Consider the following 26,371-nt stretch of genomic DNA (forward strand, 5'->3'; position numbering starts at 1 on the left):
GGGCTCTGCAATGACAGTGTGGAGCCTGCTTGGGATTCTCTCTCTCTCTCTCTCTCTCTCTCTCTCTCTCTCTCTCTCCCTGCCCCTCTTCTACTCGTATGCTCTCTCTCTCTCTCTCTCTCTCAAAATAAATAAATAAACTTAAAAAAAAAGGATACATTATTAGGGTACACATTACCAGCTGGATAGATTTCACCATCCATATAACCACACACATCCATGTAACCAGTAGCTCAACTGCAGATTCCAAGACACAGAACATCATTATCAGCCCCCCCAAGAGCCCCTCTCCTGTTCTTCCCACCCACTAACTCCCAAGGGCAAGCACTGCCCTGACTTAGACCATAAACTCATTTTGCCTGTGCTACGATGCACATAAACGGAATCGCGTGGTATTTACTCCTCTGCCCATAATCTGCTTCCTCCGGTACCGTGTCTGTCAGATGCACCACGCGGTCGCGTGCGCACTAGTTTGTTTACTCTGGATGCAGCATGAACTCCATGGGATGGACGTCTGTTCCGCAGCTGAACGTCTGGGTTGCTGCCGGTCGGTGGCTCTTAAAAATGGTGTGGCCATGGGGCGCCTGGATGGCTCAGTCAATTAAGCATCTGACTGGCTCACGGTTCGTGACTTCGAGTCCTGCCTTGGGTGAGCTCGAGCCCCACTCTGGGTGAGCACAAGCCCTGCTTTCCAAAGTGGCTACACCTATTTATACTCCCACCACAGTGGAGAGTTCCAGTTGCTTTACAGACTCATTGAGACTCGAGTCTCTTTTGCTTTTGCTCTACACATTCTGCACATTCTGCTGGGTGGATGTCAGATCACGTTTAGGCACAGGCACACAGCATCAGATGCAAACATTTCTAGAGCCAGGCCGAGCCCAGTACTGGGCACTTGGAGAGTGCTCGAGGGATATCTGTTTAATTGATTAATGACCCCAATGCTCACGGTGTTTGTTTTTTCAACAGTATTTTGCTGTTGCCTCTCCCTGAGTCCCAGACTCCTGAATAGCACAGGCCCCACCTTCTCCAAAACTACCCAGCGAAACAGCCTGATGTGACACCCTCGGTTTCTAAGACTTACAATCAGTAGTAAAAGGAGGCTACGGCTGGCCGTGAGTTGACTCAGGAGGAAGCAGGCACTACCACGGGAGGTGGGGTCCCAGGTGCCCACCTGCAGCTAGAAGTAGGAAGACACGGTTCCCCTCAAAGAACAGTCCCTGGAGCACAGGGAGGAAGACAAACAAGAAGGAAGCTGTGCCAACAGCCTGACACACGTGCACTAACACATCCTACGGGAGGGAGGAGGTGGGGCATTCTGTGAGCTAAGGACAGAGAAGAGTCTCTTAATTCCCTTGCAAATGATACGGGTTCATTAGGGCAACTGTTTCAGAGGAAATCAAACAAATGACTGTTCCAATTTTAAATACCTTCCTGAGAACAGGATTAAGTATGATTAAGACAATTCTATTTATTGGGGAAAATAGACGGCTGCCCAGGGCCCACTGCCCTACAATGCACCTGGGCTGAGTTTTCCTTTATTGCTTCTTTGTTACCCTGATGGCGACGTCTGGGGGAAAGAATAGTCACAGTGATAGCATTTCGGAACACTTACTATACACTAGGCTCTGCCCCAAGCACCTTGCTGGAGTTGTCCCATTTAACCTTTGCTAAGCTCCTATAAGGCAGGGACTGTTCCTGTCCCCATTTAAAGTTGAGGGGACTGAAGCTTGGAGAGGTAATATCTGAAGATCAAACTGCCGGTTAGTATGTGGTAAAGGAGGGACTTGAACCCTGGTGCTTTAACTATCCACGCTGTGTAACAAATTACCCCCAAAACATAACAGCTTAAAACAACAACCATCTGGGCAGGGGTCAGCTCCACGCAATGTGGACTGGGGTCACTCTGAGTATGTAGCTGGTGGGGGAGTTCATCTGGAGGGTCTGGGACAGCTTCTGTCTCATGACCAGTGCCTTGGCTGGGAGGCTGGGTGGCTCAGCTGGGACCGTCACCCGGAGGGAAGAGATGTGATCGCTCCGGTGCGGCCATCTCAGGGTAACAGCACTTTCCCATGACAGCCTGGGACTCAGAGTGTGCTGAGGGAGCAGGTGGAAGCTGCCCGAGGCCTGGGCCCGCAGCTGGCACAGCATCGCTTCAAGCCTGTGAGAGAGCCCGGCCAGACCCAGGGCAGGGACATAGACATGACCTCTCAGTGAGAAGAGTATCACAGAGTTCCTTCAGTCTACCATGCTTTTGTCTTTGCTGGATTCCAGAGCCCTGAGCCATAAGCATGAACATATACTGCCTGACACTGTCTTCATTGTACGTGGCATTTTACACACCTCCACAGATTCTTTTACTTGTCTTAGAAGAAAAAGAGAGAGAGAGAAGAAGGCAGATGAGAAGGAGGAGGGGGAGGAGGGGGGAGGAGAAGGGGGGAAGGAGGAGGAGGAGACAGAAAGGAAAGGAGGGGAGAGGTGAGTACAGAAGGGAAGGGAAGCTGGGAGACAAGCATTTCTCGCATCCTGTAGATGAAGAAACTGAAGCTCAGAGATAAGAGTGCCTTGTCCAACGAGGGTGGCCAGTGAGGATGAACGTCAGGATTTGAAGCCCTCCTTCTCTCCTTCCTTCACACTTTCTTCCTCTGGGCCCATGTATGCTTCCCCCTGGCAAGGCCGCAGCCATACTTTTCCCCGTTCCCAAACACAGCCTTTGACCCTTCACTTCTGGTTACAGAAAGCCCGCTTTCCAGAAGAGGCTGCCCCAAACAAGGTGCTCGAAGAGCTGCCTCTCCTCAGTGGCAGCTCCGGTTTGATCAAAGGGAGATGACTCATAGCAGGGATCAGCAGGGATGGCAGAGAAGATTTTCCTCCATCTGTCCACCCTTAAGGCCCAATTTCCTCCGAATTGCTTCAGAGAGATACTGAAACTATAGATGTCACTCAGCGACAAAGAATATATTTATCCGAATGGCTCTCCAATGCAGTGGGCAACTTTAAGATGTGCAAGCGGGACCCAGAAAAACACTGACGCGTCCTCAGAGCTGTCGGGGCGTGATCTCTCATCGTTCACACCCTGACATAATACAGGAGCCGCTGTGTTGCTCACTGTTTATTGCTGTAATGTGTCAGCGTGGGTAACAGAGAGCAGGCAAGGAAGGCTTAATTATAAAAAGGAATCTTTTCAAGACACTTTAATTCCCTCATTGTTGTTTTTTTTTTTTTCTGTCCTGACAAGACCTCACACACATACTCACATAAAAATGTGAATCTAGTTTAATTTGGGGCTCTCAAAATTATTGTTAATGTGATTTCTTAATACCTTGCGGTTCAATCTTAGAGTTTCACAATCTGGCTAGGATTTTCTTTTGCTGAAAGCAGTGTAGCAAGGAGGTTGAAAGTGGGGATTCTGCAGACATCCTGCCTGCCTTCGAGTCCTGCCCCCACCCCTCAGCAGCTGGAAGGCCCTGGGTCACTCATGCCCGTGCCTCAGTTTCCTCAGGTGGGAAATGGAGAGAGATGTAGAACCTCTCTCCCAGAGTTGCTACGAAGTTATAAGAGGCAAATATGAAAAGAGCATAATATAGTACCTTACATACTTAGTGTTCATGTTTATTAAATATTAGATATTTCTGTATCGTTATTATTAAGTAGCCCAGAGAGTTCAAACATCTAAAGAGCTATATACATGATGTGGATATGTGCGTGTCTCAGTGTAAAATGACCAGGTATACATGCCCCTGTCAATCATTCTTAAACATTTGGATTATTATAAAAACAACTTGTTTATTCTAGAAAAACTTTTAACATAGAAAAGTAGAAAGAAAAAAATCACCACCATGTATCATCTATCATCTACAGAAAAACATTGTTCAATACTTTGGCCTATATACTTCCAGAGCTTTTTAGTGTGCATGAATATATTTTTTTTCATCAAGTACTTGCTTTTTTATAACTTGCTCTACTCACTGGTGGCATATCATAACTAGACAGCATGTCATTCCTAGACAGCATCACAGGAAACATCTATGTAGTCTTCTGTCCCCTGAATGTTTTGCTATTCATTTAATTAATCCCCTACTGTTGGATATGTAGGTTGCCTTCGTTATTTTTGCAATGTTAAAAACAACCCTGAAATGACCATTCTTGGAAATAAGATATTGTGCACTTCCATGGTCTATTTCCTTCGGATAAACTCCTAGAAATAGAATTTCTAGGTCAAAAGTTCTGCACATTTTTAAGGTTATAGGCGGCACCACTGCATCCTTCAGAAAGGATGCATCACTCCCCCCAGTGGTGAATGAGTATTTCTTTCTCCTATCTTTATCACCCCTGAGCACACCTTGCTCATTTCTTTCAACAATCGTTTATTGAGCACTTACAGTTTTCCAAGCACTGCTGAAAATGACTAGAACAAGTCCTTTTCTCTCTATGCTCCATCTTCAAAGATTTCATATACTCAACTCTGAGGATGGGGTTTCAGAGTGGCCCCTTTATTTCTCTGCTTGAGTGTCAGAGAAATGGGACTGTCTGGTAGGTGGAACAGGGTCGGAGACAGAGCTTCAGTGTCTGGATTGTGACGAGCCGATTCTTCTGCCCTTCAGCTGGGAATAAGCTAGTTCTTTTTTTTTTTTTTTTTTTAATGTTTGTTTATTTTTGAGAGAGAGAGAGAGAGAGAGTGTGAGTGTGGGAGGGGCAGAGAGAGAGGGAGACACAGAAACAGAAGCAGGCTCCAGGCTCTGAGCTGTCAGCACAGAGCCCAATGCGGGGCTTGAACCCATAAACTGTGAGATGGTGACCTGAGCCAAAGTTGGACGCTTAACCAACTGAGCCACCCAGGCACCCCAAGAAGGTGCCAGTTCTAACACCCCTTATCTAACTGCTATTGTGTCCTCTATGCCTTGGTCTGCTCTTCCGGTCTAAGCTTTCTCTCTAAATGTGTGGCAAGAGCTTCTACCCAGACAAGAGGGTTTCAATGCAAACGCTGACTCTAGCGGTTTAGTAGTGATAACCTGGCTCTCTGACTGAGGACTCTGAGGCTAAGTTTGAGATCATTTAAAAGAATGGTGTGGTCGATTAGTGATGTCTGCCACAGACACAGGAACACAGGAGACTGGTACGTACACCTATCGATGCTGTTATTTACTCTATCTCCAGGCGTCGGCTGCCCTCAGGTCAGATCCTGCTGGATTCATGTGCCATTTTCCCGTACTTCTGCTCTCCCTTGCTCCTTTCTTTTTCACACTCTCCCTGATTCACTTTCTCTTCCTTTGTTTCCATACTTCATATACATTCTTCACCCCCTGTAGGTCGACATCCTATAGACAACATCCTTGTTGCACTTAGCTTGCCAAGAGAGCACTCCGTTGTGCTCTCGCTCACTCCCTTGTTCTCTCTTTATTTCTCTGCCTCTCTGTTCCTACAGATCATCCACTAAGTTTACCTCTCTGTTTTACCAGCAGCTGTTGGGGGTAAACAGCACCCCCCAGGCCAACAATACATTCCTGATGAAAGGACCACAGGAGGAGCTGTTTCCCTCAGGAAGCCCACTGTTTAGGAAGGAGGGGCCCGGTGCCCGGAGAGAGGCAACAGGAAGTCACCTCACAGGAAACAAAGCATATCATTTATGGCGCTTTATTCACGTTAAAGCATTGCCGGACTGCTTCACAAGCTCCCAGAGACTGGTAACATGTCACTTGTAGAAGCAAGTGATTCTACACTTGAATAGTGTGGAACCCTATAGACAGAGCTCAAACAGAGCCTGACAAGGTTAACAGTGTATGGGCACAGTATTACATTTCCCATAAACAGATCCCCTTAATGAGCTCTAGCTCTGGATCAGACATTGTGCTAAAGGTCTGAACACGTTATCTTCTTGACTCTTCTCATCAGTCTGGAAGGTGGTTACCACCATTATCCCCACTTTGAAGATGAGAAAACTGAGGCTCAGGAGTCTAAGTAACTCACCCCCAATCTCTCTGCTGTGGAGTGGAGGGGGCCTACAGCCAGGTCTGTGCAGCTCCACACCATAAATTTCTCAATAAACATACTGCTCCCTGGGCATGTGGTAGGGCTAGGGGAGTGACAAAACATCCCACCTATCCATCCCAGCATAGCAAAGAACTTAGAAATAAGGAAGATAAAAATCACCATCTGGGAGTTAAACCATACAGTCGGCCCCTAAGAGATCAGATCAGCAAACTGTAAGGTGGTTCTCAAGGATACCATGGCATCTACGTCTGTAGAAATGAAGGTATTTGCATATTTAAAGAAAAAAAAATTGTGTCCCTTTGAAGGAAGCTTAGCTACCACTAGTGGAAGCCCTCAAAAAGAGGATTAAAAAAAAAAAAAGATTTAAAGTATGCCCCCCCAAGCACCACCTGGGGGGAGAGGCGGGTATTCCAAGTTTGCTCTGACCAGTGGCATACCCTGTTAGGCTACTCATTCACTAAATTCTATTTATACTGCACCTGCTATGTGCCAGCCGTTGTGCTGAGCATTGTCCTGGCACTCACGGACCTGATGTCCTAGTCAGGAGGCAGGTTTACTGTGAACTAATGAAGTCTGAGCAGGGGGGCCCTCACCTGCCTGGGCCTATTCCAAGAGCCCTTATAGAGCGTCTGTGTGGCCTGTGACTTTGTGAAATTTGCCAGTGTGAGATACTTCAACAGCCATCAGTTAAGCCCACTGTCTCCACTTGTCTTTCCTGTCTGTATTTAAATAAATATTCACTTTTGTGTTCACTTAATTTGGTTCTCCAAGAAGCAACCCCTGGGACAAGGACAAGAGTACATTTGGGTTACCTGGGAGGTACAGGAAGCCCTGGCAGGCAAGTGGGGACCAAGACCAGGAAGGGCAGTGGGCCCGCAAAGGCTGCGTTATCAGGCCAACGCCCTGTGTGAGTACCTAGAGCTTAATCCCATGCGGGCCTTTGGGGAACAGGCTGTTTTAAAATATAGGTTTTAATATTATTTAGGTGTGGAAGGGCCAACAGATCAGCAGACGACTGGGACTGGTTAGCTTGTTACTCACAGTTCCCAAGAAGACAGGGCAGGCCACGCCACGATGGGCCACACGAGGCACCAGCTTCGGTGGGACACAGAGCATGGGGGAACTACGGAGAGCCTTTACTGTGGTTTCTGCGAAATAGAAAGGATGAGGTGGGATAAGCAGGCTTATGACTAGCCTGTTTGAATCATCTCGGTGGGCTCTGGGACATAGGGCTGTCCCTAGCTGGCTGGTGCATGGCCCTCAGGTGATTAGGGCAAGGGGATAGTGCAGCCTGCAGTGGCAGAACCCAATGAAGGAGGCGGTTGAGGGGAATGCGCTCTGGACTGGTTGGTTTGCATTTGAAAGATACACTCCAGGGTGAGTTTTTCCTCTTTGGCTGGCCATGGGAGGGGCAGCAAGCTCCCAGATGTTGCCACAATATAGAAAATAAAGACATGGGTGAATGTGCCTGGTAGAAACCAATCACAGCAGCCAACCACGGATCAGGCCCACTTTGTGGGCAAGGCAGTCACTGGCTGAGGGCTTCTGGGGATGGTGGGGGGAATTGTTTCTCTAGCACTCTTGGGGGGCAAGAAGCTTTGGAGAAAGAAGGAGGTCCTGGCAGCTGAACCAGCTGGAACATACTCAAGTGCCAGGACCTTGGAGGGGGGGCATGGGCCGGACACCAATAACCCTGCTCCCTGCACCTAATTTTACACTTATAACTGTACGTTCTTTTTTGTCAAGAAGGCCTCCAACACTGTAGAGACTCTGGGCTCTACAAAAGTGCGTCTGTCTCTGTGGGAGACAATCAACCAAAATCTGATTGTTATGGGCAGAACTTCGTCCACACACAGATTTGAATACTGAAGACCTAGCCGGCAGTACCTCAGAATGCGACTGTGTGTGGAGAGAGGGTCTCTAAAAGGTAATCAGGCCATTAGGATGGGTCTTAATCCAATGACTGGCGTCCTTCTAAGAAGAGATGAGCACATGAGAAGAGAAGAGACATACACAGAGGAAAGGCCACGTGAAGACACGGAGAGAAGGCGGCCATCTGCAAGCCAAGCAGAGACCTCAGAAGAAACCAACCCTTGCCAACACCCTGACCTTGGACTTCTAGGCCCCCAGAACTAAGAGGAAAGAGATTTCTATTATTTCAGTCATCCAGCCTATGATACTTTATTACAGCAGCCTGAGCAAACTAATATGAGTTATTGAGATATGATTGGCACACACTGGTGTCGAAGAACCTCCCTTCACTGGATCTGGCCTTCCTCTGTGGCCTTGGGGTTATTTAACTTCCTACAGAGCAGGCCCCAAGCAGGGTGGAGGCCACCGCACTCTGGAAGACTCATGTTCCTTTTTCTTCTTCTTTTTTTTTTTTAAGAGAGAGAGCGAGCAGGGGAGGGGTGGAGAGAGAGCCCAAGCAGGCTCCACACCATCAGCACAGAGCGCGATATGGGAGTTGAACCCACGAACTGTGAGATCGTGACCTGAGCTGAAATCAAGAGCCGGAGGCTTAGCGGACAGAGCCACGCAAGCAGCCCAGGCTCACGTTCCTTCTAAAGAGAGCAGACATCCTCAGTGCCAGCTGACTGTTCCCACATCTGCTTTACCCAGAGAAGCCAGAAATCTGCATTCTGTATGAAAACTCCCTATTTCTCAAAGTTGGTAATGAATTCAAACATTTAAAAAAAAAACACTCTGGAGGCCAAACAAAACAACTCTGCAGGCAGATTGCACTAGCACCCACAGTTTGCAACTTCAGGCTGTATTTCTTTCTCGCAGGGAGCCACAGAGTGCCCATCCACTGGACATTTCTGTCTTGTTGTCAACGAATCACTTGGCATTGACCCAGGAGTCAGATTAACCGGGTTAGAAATCCCAAGTCTGCCAGTCACTAGCTGCAGGAGCTCGAGCAGATCACATCACCTCTTGTGCCTCAGTTTCCTCATCTGCAAAGTGGCAGCCTGGGTAGATGACTTGTGAGCATCAGAGGCATGGTCCACAAACAGCTGGGTGTGCAGCAGGCGTCCAAGAAGTGAAAGCTCTCTACGCCATCCTCACTGGTTCGCTTTGTTAGCGGTTGTCAGCCTCCCGCGAACCCTGAAACAGGCAGGACTGAGTCTCTGAGCCCCTGGGGCCTGTGATAACTGAATCACAAGGTAAACATCACCTGGTCAGGACCTTGTCAGGCTGCTTGCCATCCTTTCCTAGGGATGACCTGACCTTGAGATACCCTCCTTTCCAGTGTCTGCACACTGAAATAAATCACTGTTGGTTTGGTATTACAGGGTCCACAGTGCTGAGCGTTTAAAGGCAGGCACTTTGTCCCTGATTAAAAAGAAAAAAGTCACTCTTTCAGGGGCATCTGGGTGGCTCAGCCTGTTGAGCGTCTGATTTCGGCTCAGGTTATGATCTCACAGTTCCTGATTTCGAGCCCCCATTGGGCTCACTGCTGTCAGCGCAGAGCCCGCATTGGATCCTTTGTCCCCCACTCTCTCTGTCCCTCCACTGCTCACACTCTCTGTCTCAGAAATAAGTAATCACTAAAAACAACAACAACAGGAAACCAATTTGACAATAAATTTCATATTTAAAAAAAAAAAGACTCTTAACCATAGAGAACAGATTGAGGGTTGATGGAGGGCGGTTGGTGGGGGATGGGCTAGATGGGTGATGGGCACTAAGGAGGGCACCTGTTGTGATGGGTACTGGGTGTTGTATGTAAGTGATGAATCACTGAATTCTCCTGAAACCAATGCTATGCTCTATATTAACTAATTAGAATTTAAATAAAAATATGAAACAACAACAACAACAACAAAAACTTTAAAAAAATCACTCTTTAAAACGTAAACCCTGACACTCACTTCCCAGGCATTGGATCACAGTGTTAAGGGGCTCCAGAAGGCATCCCGGGGTCTGCCGTTAGACTCACTGCAGCACATACGTTCGTTTTTAATTCCCAGCCAGACACACGAAGACGGGAAGATACTGCCAAATATTGATCTTGCGAAATGAGACACAAATCAAGCTAATTCTGTCCACCCAGGCTCCATTCCCACAGGTGGGCTAGAACAGCTGACAGAGCCTGAGTCTTCCTTTTTTTATATTTTTCACTTTCGGCCCACGGATCAATCTGAGAACACAGGCAACAGTGTAGATTCGATGAGCACGTTCTTACATGAATATGGGGAATATTCTTGTGCGCGTTTTGCTTGCTAGAAGGGAGACCACATAGCCACGTTTTGGAACTGAGGACTTTGAGCAAGCTACTTAACTCTCTGAGCCTTGGTTTTCTTATCTGTGAAATGAGCAAACAGTATTGCCGACCTCACTGATAAGAGGAATTCACAAAGGGTATGTGAACTGTTTAGGGCAGGGTTGCACTTAGTTGCTACACTGTGTCCTGCCCTGCCCAAGGAAAGTTAAGCACTTTTCTTGGATTAACTGATTTAATCCTCCCAACACCCTTTGCATATGGATGACCATTAGCCTCACTGTACCACCAAGAAAAGGAAAACACAGGGAGGTGAGGAAAGTCACACAGCAAGCAGAGGGGAGAGCCAGGATTTGCATCCCGGGGTCTGGTCTCAGTGTGCGTAGTCTTAACTATAACAGGAAGGTAATTTATTTTCATAAATTACCACAGATTTATTTATCTGTTCAGCAAATATTAAAATAAGAAATAACTAAAAGTGGGCTGAATACTGTTTATAAATTTAAGTGCTGGATGTCCTACGGGCAGAACAAAGAGACCTGAAGATGGCCTGTGGAGCCAGGAAATAGCTTTTTGGTTGCATAACTGGCCAAGCCGGGAGGAGAATACAGAGATGTGGCTAGGATGGGGCTTCCACACCGATGGCATCAGAATCCCCCTGGAGGCTCGTTGAACCCAGCCCCACAGGAGAGCTGGGGTGGGGTCTCTACACTGGCATCTCTCCCTCTGCCCCCACCAAGCTCCCTGCCCCTTCTCCAGCTGGTCTGGGGAGCACACTTTGAGGGGAGGAAGCAAAGAAGGGGACGAAGTTAGAAATGGCTCAGGGAGACAAGACGGCAAGGCCAGAGGTCTCATTTCCTAGTGACTCCAACCCCTGAGATCTGGGATAGTGTTCTCCCCATCCATTGGGCAAGAAAGGAAATCGGGCCATAGAGCAGTGAATTTGCTTGCCACAAAGCTTTGCAGTGGGAGAGGCAGGATGCAAAGCCAGGTCCGGGATGAACGGAGAGCCTCCCCCAAGAGTCCGGGGGAGCCAGCCACAGGAAAGGAGGACCACGGCATGTGTCTCGGCCTCCTGGCACTCCGTAGCACAGTCTCACGCTGACTTTCAGGTTCCTGAGAGCTGTGGTGCAGGCAAGCAGAGATGAAGAAAACCAGCTCTGTCCATACTGCCCGCCCCGTCTAGGGCACTGCTCCTTCCCCAGGGCTCTCCCTGCGGGTGGTGTTTGGGAGCAGGATGCTCCGAATCTGGGATTGTTTTCCTGCTTCTCTCTGGCTCAGGAAGCCGAACAGCTCAGGTATTGCAGGGCAGGACACATCCATTAAGAGTGTTGTAGGAGGGGGGACCTGGGCGGCTCAGTTGGGTAAGCACTGACTAGATTTCTGCTCAGGTCATGATCTCATGGTTCTGGGGATGGAGTCCTGTTCGGGCACCGTGTGCTGTGCGCTGACAGTGCAGAGCCTGCTTGGGATTCTCTCTCTCCCTCTCTCTCTGCCCCTCCCCTGCACTCTCTCTAAATAAATAAATAAACTTAAAAAAAAAAAGAGTGTTGTACGAGGAACTAAAATTTGGGGAGGTGATAGGGGCACGGACAATATTACCCTTTGATCCTTACAGCCTTTTAATTCTGAGCTTCCAGAAAGGAGGCTGCTTTTGCTAAAATCATTATAATAATTCAAAATTTTCAATCTGCTTCAGTAAAAACAAGGCAAAACATTCACAGGATCAGACACTAATGGGTGCTCCAGGGGTTCACAGTCAATAACAGTAGTTACTGGGTTGGGGGGAGGGTTTCCTAAATGCTGTGCCGAATATTTTTTCTTCATTATCTTATGTAGATCTCATGATTGGATCAATTGTTCTCAGGGGTGGATGTTTCGTTATGCTCATTTTACAGAGGGGGAAACTGAGGCTCCAAGGGATGGGGTACCTTGTCACACACACAGTTCACAGTGGCACAGCAAGGCTTCAGGTGGAGCTGATGCCCAGTCCCCGTTCTAGTTTCCCAAAGCTGTAGAATCTTCCAAAGTTGCCATCCTCCTGTACCACACTCCTCTTTCTTCTCTCCTCCTCTAGAATTCAATGGCCGAAAGAGTGGGCCCACTGGAATCTGACCTGGACTGGAACCCACACTCCTTGGGCACGTATGAGCTGTGACCTTGAGTATACACCCTTGAATTAAGCAAAACAGGGAATTTACTGGTGGTATAACTGAAGAACCCGGGAATATACCAGCTTTCAATTTGGTCTAATCCAGAGGCTCAGATCTGTTTTCTCCCTCTCCATCTCTTATGGCTATGCTTCCAGACTTTTGGATCGATTCTAGATGGGATTTCCCTTCACACAGGCAACATGGCTGCCACACTTTTTGCCCCACATCTTCCCAGGTTCCTGTTCATTAGGAAAGCGCCTCAGCCCTAGCAGTCCCAGTAAAGGTATGTTATGTTTCAGTGGTTCTAATGGGGTCTCTGCTGAATCCTGAGCCAATCCGTGGGGGTCAGAGGATCGTCATGAACTGATTGGCTTGGGCTGAGTCATGAGCTTTAAGTCTGAGTCGGGGATAGAACCACCTCCCAAGCACATTTGCTGACAGTGGGGAAAGGGGTGGTTCTTCCAGGAAATTAGGGAAGAGTTAGCACAAGTCTGAATAGATTTCAGACATGCTTGACAAAAGAGCAACTTCTCCATGCCTCAATTTCCCCTTCTGTAAAATGGGAATTATTGTAGTGTCTTAGCTCAGGGTGTTGTAACAAAATATCACAACCTGAGTGGCTTAAACAATAGAAATTTACCTCCTCCTAGTTCTGGAGGCTGGAAGTCCAAGATGAGGGTGTTAGTGTGGTTGGGTTCTGATGAGAGCTCCCTTCCTGGCTCAAAGGCAGCTACCTTCTCACTGTGTCTTCACCTGGCCTTTCCTCCATGCACACGCATGGAGGGAAAGAGTCCATGTTTCTTCCTCTTCTTGTAAGGACACTAATCTCATCATGGGCACCCCACTCTCATGACCTCATTGAACCTAGTTTCCTCCCACAGGCCCCATCTCCAAACACTGGTTTGGAGTTATGTCAACATATGAATTCGGGGTGAGGGGATACAATTCAGTCCATAGCTGTTAGCATTTACCCTATTCAGTTAATGTAAGAATTAAAAGATAATACTGTAAAGTTTCTTATAGCATTTGGCCCTTATTAAGTGCCAGTTAATAAATTGTAGCTTATAGATTACATTTTTTGTTTTAATTATGTACAATGAAATTCATCTATTTTTATTTAATCAGTTAATTTATTTATTTAAGAGAGAGAGAGAGAGAGAGAGAGAGAGAGAGCACGACTGGGGGAGGGGCAGAGAGTGAGAGGAGAGAGAATCGTAAGCAGGCTCCACACTCAGTGCGGAGCCTGATGTGGAGCTTGATCCCAAGACCCAGGGATCGTGACCCGAGCTGAAATCAAGAGCTGGACGCTCAACCAACTGAGCCATCCAGGTGCCCCCAAATTCACCTATTTTAAATATAGCACTTGATGAATTTCAGTAATTCTATGTGTCAGTGTAACCACCATCACAATCAGGATGCAGAGAGCGCCTTCACCACAGAAGCACCTTCCAGGACCTTTGCAGTTGGGCCTCTCCCGTGACCCCCAGCCCCAGGCAACCACTAACCTGCTTTAAGTCACTACAGTTATGCCTTTTTTTAGAATTTCATCTAAATGGAATCACAGAGCAGTTTTCTGTCTTTCGTGTTGGACTTCTTGCACTTAGCATAATGATGTTGAAATCCATTCATGTTGTTATTGTGTATTAATACTTTGTTCCTTTATATTGCTGTGTAGTATTCTAGTGCATGGATAGACTGCTGTTTTTTTAACTATTCGTAATTGATGGGACTCTTTCTAGTTTTTGATTATTGTGAACCAGATGCTAAGAGCAATCGTGTGCAGTTCGTTATGTGAACATATGTTTTCTAGACTATAAGATTTTTATGGCAGGTTGTCTGGTTTATTTCACAGTGTTCAGAAGATGTTTAAATGTTTAAAAATCATTTGTACCAATACCTGCTACAACATAAAAGCCAGACATGACATGATCCTACTTATATGGAATGTTGAGAATAGGCAAATGGATAGAGACAGAAAGTAGATGGGTAATTGCCTAGGGCTGGGAGACTGGGGGAAAATGGAGAATGTTTGCTCATAAGCTTTGCTCTAAAATTGATGTTGGTGATGGTTGCACAACTCTGAATATGCCAAAAATCACTGAATTGTACACTTTAAATAGCCAAGCTATGCTGTGTGAATTCTATTTCAATAAAACTGTTAAAAATTATTGGTTAAATGAATAAAGGATGAAATAATTGGATGATTCCATGTATGAATTAGGACTCTTGTTTCCTGACTGTTTAATCACTCCAATACCCTTTGGTATTTATTTGTAATTCAGCACAGGTATTGGACATCTATTAAGTGCCAGATATGGTGCTAGGGGCAGAGGGTTCAAAGACAGAGGAGACAAAGACACACACTTGAGAGACGGAAACAGACTAATTGCAGCTGCAGTAGCTAACAATGATACATCACTTGCAATGCTGCATTCACTTATATATTCTATATTCTGATTATAAATGTATATATATATATATATATATATTTTTTTTTTTTTTTTTTTTTTACTTAATCTTCACAGCAATCTTGGAGGAAGGTACTAGCATTACTTGCACTCTTCAGATGGGAACACTGATACAGAGAGGGTGAGTAATTTGCCCATGGTTACCCAGTTAGTAAATGATGCTTCTGGACTTGAAGTCCAGGAAGCCTGGCTCTGTGCCCATGGCCCTGATCACTGTGCTCCACTGTCAATTCAGGGTGACAGTGCTCCAAGGGCAAAAGTCCCAGCCATGGCACAGTGTGAGAGCTGAGGGCACTGTCATGTCTCCCCTTGGGCTTGGGCTCTCAGCCCTGCATCAGCCTTTACACTTTCTCCCTTCTCCCCTTCCTCCCCACCAGTCAGCCTCTGGCCCCGACCACACACTGCACACTGAAGAAGGGGCCCCGCCTCCCAGACCTACCTGTGACATCAAGTACTGCCTCATTACCTCTCTGTTTCTATTCCTCTCTCTTAACAGAACAGAAACCACTTGTTATGGACTGAATTGGGTGCTCCACAAATTCATATGTTGAAGTCCTAACTTTCAAAGACACTAGGTTTAGAGATAGGAACTTTGAAGAGCTAATTAAGGTTAAATGAGGTTATGGAGGGGAGGTTCCTGATCTAATAGGACTGGTGCCCTTATTAGAAGAGGGAGAGACACAGGGAAAAGGCCATGTGAAGACAGAGCAAGAAGGCAGCCGTCCGCAAGCCAGAAAGAGAGGCCTCACCAGAAACCAGCGCTGCCAGCACCTCGATCTTAGATTTCCAGCCTCCAGAATTGAAAAATAAATTTCTGTCATTTTAAGTCCCCCAGTCTGTGGTATTTTGTTATGGAAGCCCAAGTAGACTAATACATCATGACATACCTGCTCCTCTCAGAGTGGAAGCAGGCCTGACCCTGGCTGGGAGACACGGTGACCCTGGAGAGTAAAGGTCTGCAACATGGGTCCTTCTTGGAAATCCCACCAGACAGCAGGTCTTGTCAAACCAGCGCTGTGCTGCCACTGGTTCACAGATACCCGAGAGCTGACTGTAAAATTTTCAACAAACACGGTCATTATTAAAAAGTAAATTACATAAAAATTTATTAAATAAATTATATTAAACATAAAGACAATAAATACTCAAAACCACCCCTTCCTAAGTATTTTACTACATTTTACTGTCGTGTATCTACACAGTGGGTAAACCACACAACCGCACATCTCTTCCTAGATCCCCATTCAGGTACATCGCGTTGGTGGCGTAAAAGAGGTCAATTTGCAGGTGTAGATGTATTTGCACCACAGACATTGGCAAACACTTTAACTCAGAGCTTCATCTATTGTTTTGTTGATTGTCTCGACTTAAGAAAGTGATTGAGAAAATGTCAATAATCAGGTGCATCACGTATATAGTTGTTAAGTTGCAAATAGCACAAAAATCAAGGAAATATTCTTGAGGTAATCAAACACTGCTATCCAGTTCAGCAAAGAAGTCACTCATGCCACTGATGAAAACGCGTCTTCACTGTTTCACTTCCATCTTACTCTGCAACATAAGCAAAATCATCAACCAGTCCGCCTGCTGGAGTTCCATCCATTTGTCAGTTGAAATTGTTGGCCAGATACTGATAGAGGAGGTGGGCAGAAATCAACAAAAGCATTTTGTGAAAATCATTTGCCAATGTGGATGTACAATATTGTTTGTTTAACTTATACTAAATTGTGTAGTGTATTTATATACTCCAATTGCATAGTATGTTACATTTATTTATGCAAAATTTCATACTATACATTACTAATATTAGTTACATGTACACTAAATATATAATATTTGTAAGTACACATATATATGTACATGTGCAAGTACATATATAGATATCTATGTACTTTTGGTGGGGGAGGAGAGGCATTTATTAGGCACGTAATTTTTTAATTTTTTTTTAACATTTATTCATTTTTGAGAGACAGAGCACAAGCAGAGGTGGGACAGAGACAGGAGACACAGAATCTGAAGCAAGCTCCAGGCTCTGAGATGTCAGCACAAAGCCTGGCTCAGGGCTCAAACCCACGAACTGTGAGATCATGACCTGAGCTGAAGTCGGACACTTAATCAACTGAGCCACCCAGGTGCCCCAGGCACTTATTATTAAACATTCAGTTGCACATTGCTGTATTAAATCCACCCTATTTGAGGCGACTGGGGACCAGGGAGTGGAATGTCTGCCCCAAGTCACATACCCGGGGCTCCTGACCCCCTACCCTGGGCTGCTGCTCCCACCTCATTCCAGCACCTTGGAAGTTATGGAAGGACAATCCAGAGAGACGGGAGGAGTCCCTGGGATCCCATCATTTCTATTTGTTCCTGAAATCCTCTTGGTGCCATACAAATAGAGCTAAGCCATAAATCCTAAGAGGTGCATAATTTCATTATTCTTATTATGCTTAATTAAAACAACGCTGAGCCTGGGTTAGTGATTAACTTTCTCTCCACCTCCCTCCGACTCCCATTAGGGTAATTTGTTTCTGAACCCTCTGAACAAACACAGGCCAAGATTTTGTTTTTCCTCTATTTTGGTTATTCTTTATGATTTTTTTTAACCCCTCAAGAGTGTGGCAGACTTTTTGTCAAACTTGTCCATCTTATTCTTTGAGATAAACCTTACTTGAGAAAATGGAAAGGAATGAAGGGCATGGCAGACTTTGGTTCAAAAATAGGTCTGACACCATTTACGAAATGAATAGACCACCTACACCCTGGGGAAAAAAAAAATCACATTACATATATCTGAGAAAAACAATTAGCATATATAAAGAATTCTTTAATGTCAATAATAAGACAGACAATCCAATTAAAAATGGACAAAAGGTGTGGGGAGCCTGGGTGGCTGTCAGCTGAGCATCTGACTCTTGATTTTGGCTCAGGTCATGATCCTAGCATTGTGATACTGAGCCCCATGTGGAGCTCCATGATCACCGTGGAGCCTGTTTAGGATTTTCTCTCTCTCTCTCTCTCTCTCTCTCTCTCTCTCTCTCTCTCTCTGCCCCCGCTTCCCCTCTCTCCCATTCATGCTCTCTCTCTCTCTAAAATAAAAATTTTTAAATATGGGCAAAATATTTGAACAAACACTTCACCAAAGAAGATGTACTATTGGCCAAGAGGCTCATGAAAAAGGTTCATTATCATTAGTCATTGGGAAAATGAAAAATTAAGCCATGGTGAGACAATGCTAGACACCACTTCAATGCTTGAAGTTAAAGAGTTTAATTTCAAGTTAAAAATACTGGCCATACTAAATGGTGGTGAGGATGGGGAACAAAAAATCTCATGTACTGCTGGTGGGAATGCCAAGTGGTCCAGATGCTTTGGGAAACCATATGGCCATTTCTCATTAAGACAATGACCATACAATGCAGCAATTTACCCAAGAGAAATGAAAACATATGTCCACATGAAACTTGTACCTGAATATTCACAGTAGCTTTATTTCTAACAGCCGACACAATCCAACTGTCCATCAACAAACAAACGGATAAAGACACTGTGGTCTAATCATTTAATAGAATACTCCTCAGCACTAAAAAAAAGGAATATACTCTTGATATACACAGTAACATGGAGTCATCTCCAATAATTATGCTGAGCAAAAGAGCTAAGCATAAATGAGTACCTGCCATGATTCCATTTTACACCACATTCTAGAAAAAGCAAAAGTAGGGGTTCCCAGGGGCTGGAGTGAACAGACTACAGAGTAGCACAAGAGAAGTGTAAGGGGTGATGGAAAAGTTCCACACCTTACTTGGGTAATGGATACATGGGTGTATCCACCTGTCAACTGTATGTTGAACATGGGTGCATTTTATTATATGAAATTTATCCCTCAACAAAATTGATTCTAAAAGTACTAGCTGTGGAACCTTGGGCAAGTTAGTCTACTTTTCTGGGCCTCAGTTTCCTCATCTGTAAAATGATGATAATGACAGTTGCTACATCATAAGAATGAAAGAAAAGATATGCAAGCACTTAGAACATGGGTGTGCACAAGAATATTGGCTTGCTTTCTTTGTTGATTTTGGTTTTCATTACATTATAAATGGCCATATAATAAGTATCCCTTCATTCATCCATTCAATAAATATTTAATAAGGACCTACTACATTCTAGGTGTTGTTCTAAGCACTTGAGATACATCAGTAATCAAAACGAAGAGTCTTGCCTTCTTGATATTTAAATTCTACTAAGAGAAGACAAACAGTAAGTAATAAAGATAATAAACAAATTATATATAAAGTTACAAGATAATAAATGCTGTGGGGGGAAAACGAAAAAAGGGAATACGGTGACAGACAAGACTGTTGAGTCAGGGCTCATGCAGCCTGCGATTTTAAGTAGTATAGCCATAGGTTTTACTGAGTGGATGATGTTTGAGCAAAAAGTTGAAGGATACATACTTTGGAGGGAAAGGAAAAAATACAGGCAGGGAGGCAGGGAAGGAGGAATCATAATTTCCCAATGTAATCATTTGTCAACTAAAACTAAACCTGATGGGCATTAATTCTACAGGGTTGGGTTGGGGGATGGGGGCAGTCACACTCTTTCTACTGTACCAGTTCAATGACACGGGAGCATAAACACGGAGAAGGCGACGAGGGAAGAATGGTTACGGATCACAGGCAAGGCACGTTGGCACACTGAACCCGAAACAACCAGATTCAAAAGTCACCTAGGCCACCTACCCACTAGCTACGTGACCTCTGGCATTCGACCTCTCAGAGCGATAACGGTCCCCGAAGAGTGCAAGAAGGATCAAAGAAGACAGCACGGGGATGAAGGTGCTGGCATGACTCCCGGGGGCTTTCTTCCTGAGCCCCCTCTGGATCTGCACGGCTGCCCCACCTTGCTCATCCTCCTCATCTGGCCACCGCAGCCCCGGAACGACAATTACTGCGCTGTTCTCTGCAGCCCCGCCGCTGCTTCCCCGACTTGCCAATTAGCATGGGTAATTTCAACACCTCTCCGACTAGATGATTTTAAATTCATATTCAATAATTTATGGAAATGAATGCTGGTATTTTCCCCTCTTTTTTTTTTTTTTTTTTTTTAAAGCACTTTAAAGAGACGGCCCAATCTTCTGACACTTGACACAGCTGATGAGCAATCTGCCCGGTGGCAGAGTGGTTCCACTTTTGCCGGAGCCCGGCCTCCCGGGGAGACCCAGGAGGAAAGAAAGCTTTCTAAAACATTTCAATTGTAAGTGGAGTTCATTAGTTTGGATCCCATTACAATAAATTATTAGCCACAGCTTTAAAGCTTAACAAAATGGACACCGCAATGATTAGAGTCTCCTCTATTTGCACAAAGACCCTATAATAAACCTACACTTGATGGTAAGAACAGCATATTGGCCCTCGACCGAACCAGTTATTTGTCCCAAAAGGGAAAGCCAAATTCAATTGTCAACACCCCCCACGCCCCGCCACCCCACCTTTTGACAAAAAAAGTAGGAGTTGGGTCTCTTCATTTCCTCAGAAGAACATTACCACTTACGTCCCCAGGCAACTGTGATCATGGCAGGTGCCTGCTTAAAACTCACCACAGTTTCTTATCACTCTGAGGAGAAAGTTCTGTCAAAGAATAATGTTCTGATGAGGAAAACGCCACTCTTTTTTTCCTCCCAGTTTTATTGATAATTGATATATAACATTATATTATTATATTCATTTTTAAAGTTTATTTATGTATTTTGAGAGAGAGAAGGGGAAGGGCAGAAAGAGAGAGGGAGAGAGAAAGGAGCCCAGGCAGGTTGCAAGCTGTGAGCACAGGGCCCTGTGTGGGCCCAAACCCATGAACCATGAGATGATGACCTGAGCCAAAATCAAGAGTCAGTCGCTTAACCAACTTGAGCCACCAACATTGTATTAGTTTAAGGTGTACAACATAATGATATTTACATATATTACAAAACCATCACCATAGTAAGTTTAGGTAACATCATCCAGAACTTTGGCATCTTGTAACTGAAAGTTTGTACCTTCTAACCACCTTCACCCACTTCACCATCTCCCAGCTCCTGCTCTGGCAGCCATCAATGTGTTCACTGTGTCTGTAAGCTTGGTTCTTTTAGATTCCACGTATAAGTGAGATCATACAGTATTTGTCTTTCTCTGTGTGGATTATTTCACTTAACATGATGCCCTCAAGGTCCTTCCATGTTGTCACAGATGGGAGAATTTTCTTCTTCTATATGGCTGCACAATATTCCATTGTGTGTGTGTGTAATATATATACATACACAATGTGTATATGTAGATACTCACAATGTATGCATACAATTGTGTATATGTGTGTGTGTATATATATATGTGTGTGTGTATATATATATATATATATATATATATATATATATGCCACATTCTCTTTAACCATTCATTGGTAAATGGACACTAAGGTTTTATGTCTTGGCTATCGTAAATAATGCTACAATGCACATGGGGGTGCCCTCAAGACAGTGATTTCTGAAAACCCAACTCTTACACTGATGAAGAATAAATATGTGTCAAACATTGATTTACTCATTAATGACAGAACTAGTGATATTGTAGAGCTGGTTCCAGCAGCATTTGATACAGTCCCTCACAAAAAGTGTACAGAAGTGAGTTTTAATTGACTTGCTCATCTTCCAAGCTGGAGGCAAAACTGACTAACGTCCTTCATAGTGAAGTGATCATCACTGGGGTTACCTTTTCTACGAGACAGAAAGCACTGGCTTCTCTGCAGAGGACAGCTATCTATAAGCGTATATGTAACCTCCTGGAGATCAGCCCCAGTCAGTTCATAGCAAAATCAAACAAAGGTACAATCCCACAGACAATTAAGTCATTCTTGGGTGGGCCTGGTAGATAATGCTCTAGTCTGACACTGAAAGAGTCTATAGTCTTCCTTTTTACCATATTTCTAAGTTTTGGACAATTTTTCTTAACAGTTCTAAGTCTTCAACATGGAGGACAAAATGAGCTTCCTCCTCTGCTCCTAGCCCTGTCGGTACTGCTGCCCACCTGAGGCAAGTTCCTTCTCATTTCTGGACCACACAGCTGCTTCCTTGGATGGAATCACAGACTTCTCCCTTCCCCAGGTCTACTGTACTTGAGGTCTCTCAGGTAAGTCATTTCCTCAAGGGAATCTTCCTAACTCCCCTAGGCTAGGTTAGCCTTCCATAGGCCTAGCGGCTGAAAGTCTGGCTCCCTTACTGGAATAGAAGCCTCCTGAGAGTAGGGGTGCTTCTGCTTGACTCGTCACTGGATACCTGGGGCAGAGCTAGAACCGGAGAGACTAAGGCAGAGGGTAAAGAGGGTAGCGGCACCCTTGGGTCATAGCCTAGGGCTCTCTCTGCTCAGGACCCAGAGACTCCGCACTTGGGGGTCTCATGTCCAGTTGAGCCACCGACGTTCCAGGAAGTTCATGTGAGGGCAGGCCAACAGGTCACAGGGACACATGGGACCTCTCAGCCAGGTGGCCTCCCCCTGCAAATGGGAGGGATGTGACTTACCTCCTTGGGCCCATCTCTCAATCTTATATTTGGGCTCTTGAGCAGAATCCAGGAAAGCAGTGTATTCTTCCCGGCACAAACTCAGGGTGACGCTCATGTGATTACGACTATGACAGATTGCGACGAGACACCACGGGATGATTGAGGGCTTCCTCTAATCACACCAATTGATATAAATTACTACGTCGGCCGCCCCGAGCGGCATCTGTGGGATTTACACCTCATTAGATCGGCGGTGACAGAGGAAGCAACAGGGTTGAGCCCTCCCCTCCTCAGGAGCAGTCTCTGTTCGGGGCAAACACGGAAAGTGGCAACGGGAGAGTAACATCAAAAACCTCCAGTGAACAACGGCAACAGAGCTAGACTAAAATAGTCACAATTCTGCGTCTGGGGGTTTCTGATCTGAATCAGCTCTTTACACTTCTGTCAGACTCCTTCCTCCTTCTGTTCTTTCTGAGGTCACGCCAAAGCCCCAAGACCACAGAACCAGGTGGCCCGGGGAGAGCGCTGACAGGGACGCGACTCTGAGGTCTGGGGAGGCAACAGAGGCAGGAATCCAGCTTTGCTGGGGCCCATGCCAAGCAGGGTTCCAACCTCCCATAATATCCACCGGCCGCCCTCGGTAAATAAACCATGGAAGGGAACGTACAGCTGTGTGACAGACAGGGCTTCCAGACAGGCCCCCAGACCTCCAGCCGAGCCTCGGCCCCCTGGCAAGCCTCCCTCCTGAGCTGTGAGCAGTGCCGGGCCAGCTCCCTGCCAACCCTCCGGAGGCCCATAGGATACAAACAGGAAGGCAGGAAGCCAGGAAACCTGGATTTCCTTACGGGCTTCTAGAGGCAGAGGGGAGGAAGAGATGGGGGCGGGGAGGGGGGTGGGCAGGAGATGAAGCCAGGCCACTGGTTTAGGCACACACATCAGAGCCAGGAAAAAATCCCAGACTTGATTGCAGGGTCAGGAAGTTTTATGTCACAGTTATGTTTTAGCAGTGGTGGGTGTTTTGGTTTTTTTCCGGAAGCGGTCCCTGTTTAGACTGTGGGAGGACAACGTCAACAGGTAGATGTATCAGGTGATGGATGGGGACTAGGTCACAGACAATAGCTTGGCTGATTACATCCGGCGGAAAAGAAGTTATGCTCACCTAGAAGGTGCCTAGAGAGGATGCTCTCCCCGCCCTGCCCGGATGCCCTGTGCACACACCTGCAGTCAGAGCAGCTCATCAGAAACAACCATGACCCTCCAGGAAGGCCTTCTGCCAACTGGAACACACAGCCTGCCTGCAGGGCCGGCAGAGGAGCCCCGGGAAGCAGCCCTAATGATGACTGACGGGGCAGTAGGATGACTCAGACGATGGTCCCTACTGTGCCCCAAATGTATCCACAAGGATAACCATCTTGATGCACACCGGGATGGTTTCACCCCTTCCCTGTCTTCCCTACTCCCTACCGGTGCTTCCTGGGATCACCTCCCAGAAGACTCACACTGCAGTATTTCTTTCCAGGTCTGCTTCCAGGAAAACCTAAACCAAAGCAGTGCCTTTGCAAAACTTACTAAGGGGCATCCACGGGTGGATGTGAGCTCAGGGATGCAGAGCTTGGCAAGAAACCCTTCTCTGGTCTGAGTAAGTCCACATCATGGTCCTGATGGGCAGGTGACGTGTGGGCTGGATTTCAGACCCCACCTGACTCCTGCTGTGCATCTCTGCCCGGGAAAGAGGCCCCTTGGCAGCCATTAGCATATTCACCACTTCTCTCTGCTTGGCTTCCCGAAGGAACAATTTACCACTAATCTATTTTTGAGGCATATCGGAAATTCCAACACATACTCATGACAGTCTGAACATTCCTAGGAATTCAAGGAACAAACGGGGTGCGGAAGAAACAGAACAGGGCTTGAGCGTGAGTGCTCTGAGTTCAAATCCTGCCTTTGCCACTTTGGGGCGACCATTTCAACTCTCTGCAGTTTCCATTTCTGCAACTGAAAGAGAGGACATGATTGCTTGGGGCATAAGGTTAGGAAGCAAACAACCAAACACGAGGGCAGTGTCTGGACACCAGAAGATGTCCTTTCACACTTAGCCCTCCTCGTTTCTCTTGCTGGACTTCTGAAGCGGTCAGGGCCTGACTGGGACCCATGGCATGAGTCCCTGGGGCCCCCTGACATTCAGAACCAGGTCAGCCCCCAACTAGTGTTGAAGGCTCACTGCTGTTGAGGGCCAAGAGGTAAATACGTTAATGGAGAGGAGGCCACCGACCAGGTGGTGATGACAAACCTCACTGTCCCATCTGTCCTTGACCTCCTCCCACTGCAGGTTGGGCATGAGAACAGCTCCTTACTATTCCTTTGCTGAGTGAGGTGATGCATGAACCAAGGCCCCTGAGAGACCCCATGCCAGGTGAGAGAACCAAGCCTTCCCTCTTTATTTCTTGACTCTTGTGCCCCCTGAGGGTAACATCCACAGCTGTCCCTGGGTTTCTTAGCAGGGCCTAGTGGGTTTGGCACAGCCACAGGTCTTCCTCACCTGGAGGTGCTGATTTGAACACAAGCAGCAGACCTCCTTACCTGAGCGCACACCCTGCCAGGCTTAGTACCGTGACCAAGAGAAACCACCAGTAAGACCTGTGAGAAATAAGACTTCGGGAAGCCTGGAGACCCCTCGAAAGTACCTCCTCCGGCTCCCCATATGCACAGCCACCCAAGCAAGGATGCTCTGTCCAGTAGGACACACACACAAATATGCACACACACACACACACACACACACACACACACACACACAACAGACAACACGTGGCCACAGAGTCCGGCTCTCACAAACATGTTAGAGACCAGGAAATAAAAGGTGTGGGCCTAAAATATGCAAAGAAAAATATGCAAAGTCAAAATGAATAAATGTGGGGAACCTGGGGGAGCTCAGTCGGTTAAGCGTCCGACTTCAGTTCAGGTCTGATCTCACTGTTTGTGACTTCAAGCCCCGCCTCTGGCTCTGTGCTGACAGCTCGGAGCCTGGAGCCTACTTCCAATTCTGTGTCTCCCTCTCTCTGCCCCTACCCCACTCACACACTCTGTCTCTTTCTCCCTCTCTCTCAAAAATAAATAAACATTAAAAAATTTAAAAAAAAACAAGATGAATAAATGTTTCATTAAATGTCTACAGACACTGGGTCCACTGGGTTCACTATCGAGTTTTGTTTTCATAAAGATTTTATTACATCTGAAAGAAATTCATGATTTGGTTACCTTGTTTTTTGTGAACTTCTAAGGAGGCATGATGACTGCTTACAAAACATAGCTAACAGTAAATTAAATGAGTGACTGTTCATAGCCAAATGTTCAAAAGCAAATTCTAAAAATTATTTTTAAAAAATGCAGGGATCCCTGGGTGGCTCAGTCGGTTAAGCGTCTGACTTTGGCTCAGGTTATAACCGCACAGTTCCTGAGTTCATGCTCTGCATTAGGTTCTGTGCTGACAGCTCGGCACCTGGAGCCTGCTTTGGATTTTGTGTCTCCCTCTCTCTCTGCACCTCCCCAGCTCATGCTCGCACTCTGTCTCTGTCAAAAAGAAATAAACTTAAAAAAAATTTAAAAATGTTGCAGGCCACTGCACTCCTTTAAATAAATAAATGAATAAATCTCCATATTGATATGGATGCATTATGATATATAATATACAATATGTATGTATATGTATGCTATGTATTATATAATATATATAAATTATATACATATGTGATAATGGTACATTATAAGGTTTGATCTAATATATCCTGTAGGGTCAGGTTCTAAAACTAAGAGTAACTAGGGCCAATAAACATCTTGAAATGGCTTGCTGTATGTCAATAGTTACAACTATTGCTAGTTCTCAGGGAACTCTTTACTATTGTATACACCTTCCAGTGAGGACCCTATTATTTTTTTAACCCTGGATATGCAGACTTGAAAGTCAGTCACTGGTCACTAAAGATGTACACAAATAACATCTTCT

This window comes from Prionailurus viverrinus, chromosome A2, assembly GCF_022837055.1.
Source record: "Prionailurus viverrinus isolate Anna chromosome A2, UM_Priviv_1.0, whole genome shotgun sequence".
NCBI lineage: Eukaryota > Metazoa > Chordata > Mammalia > Carnivora > Felidae > Prionailurus > Prionailurus viverrinus.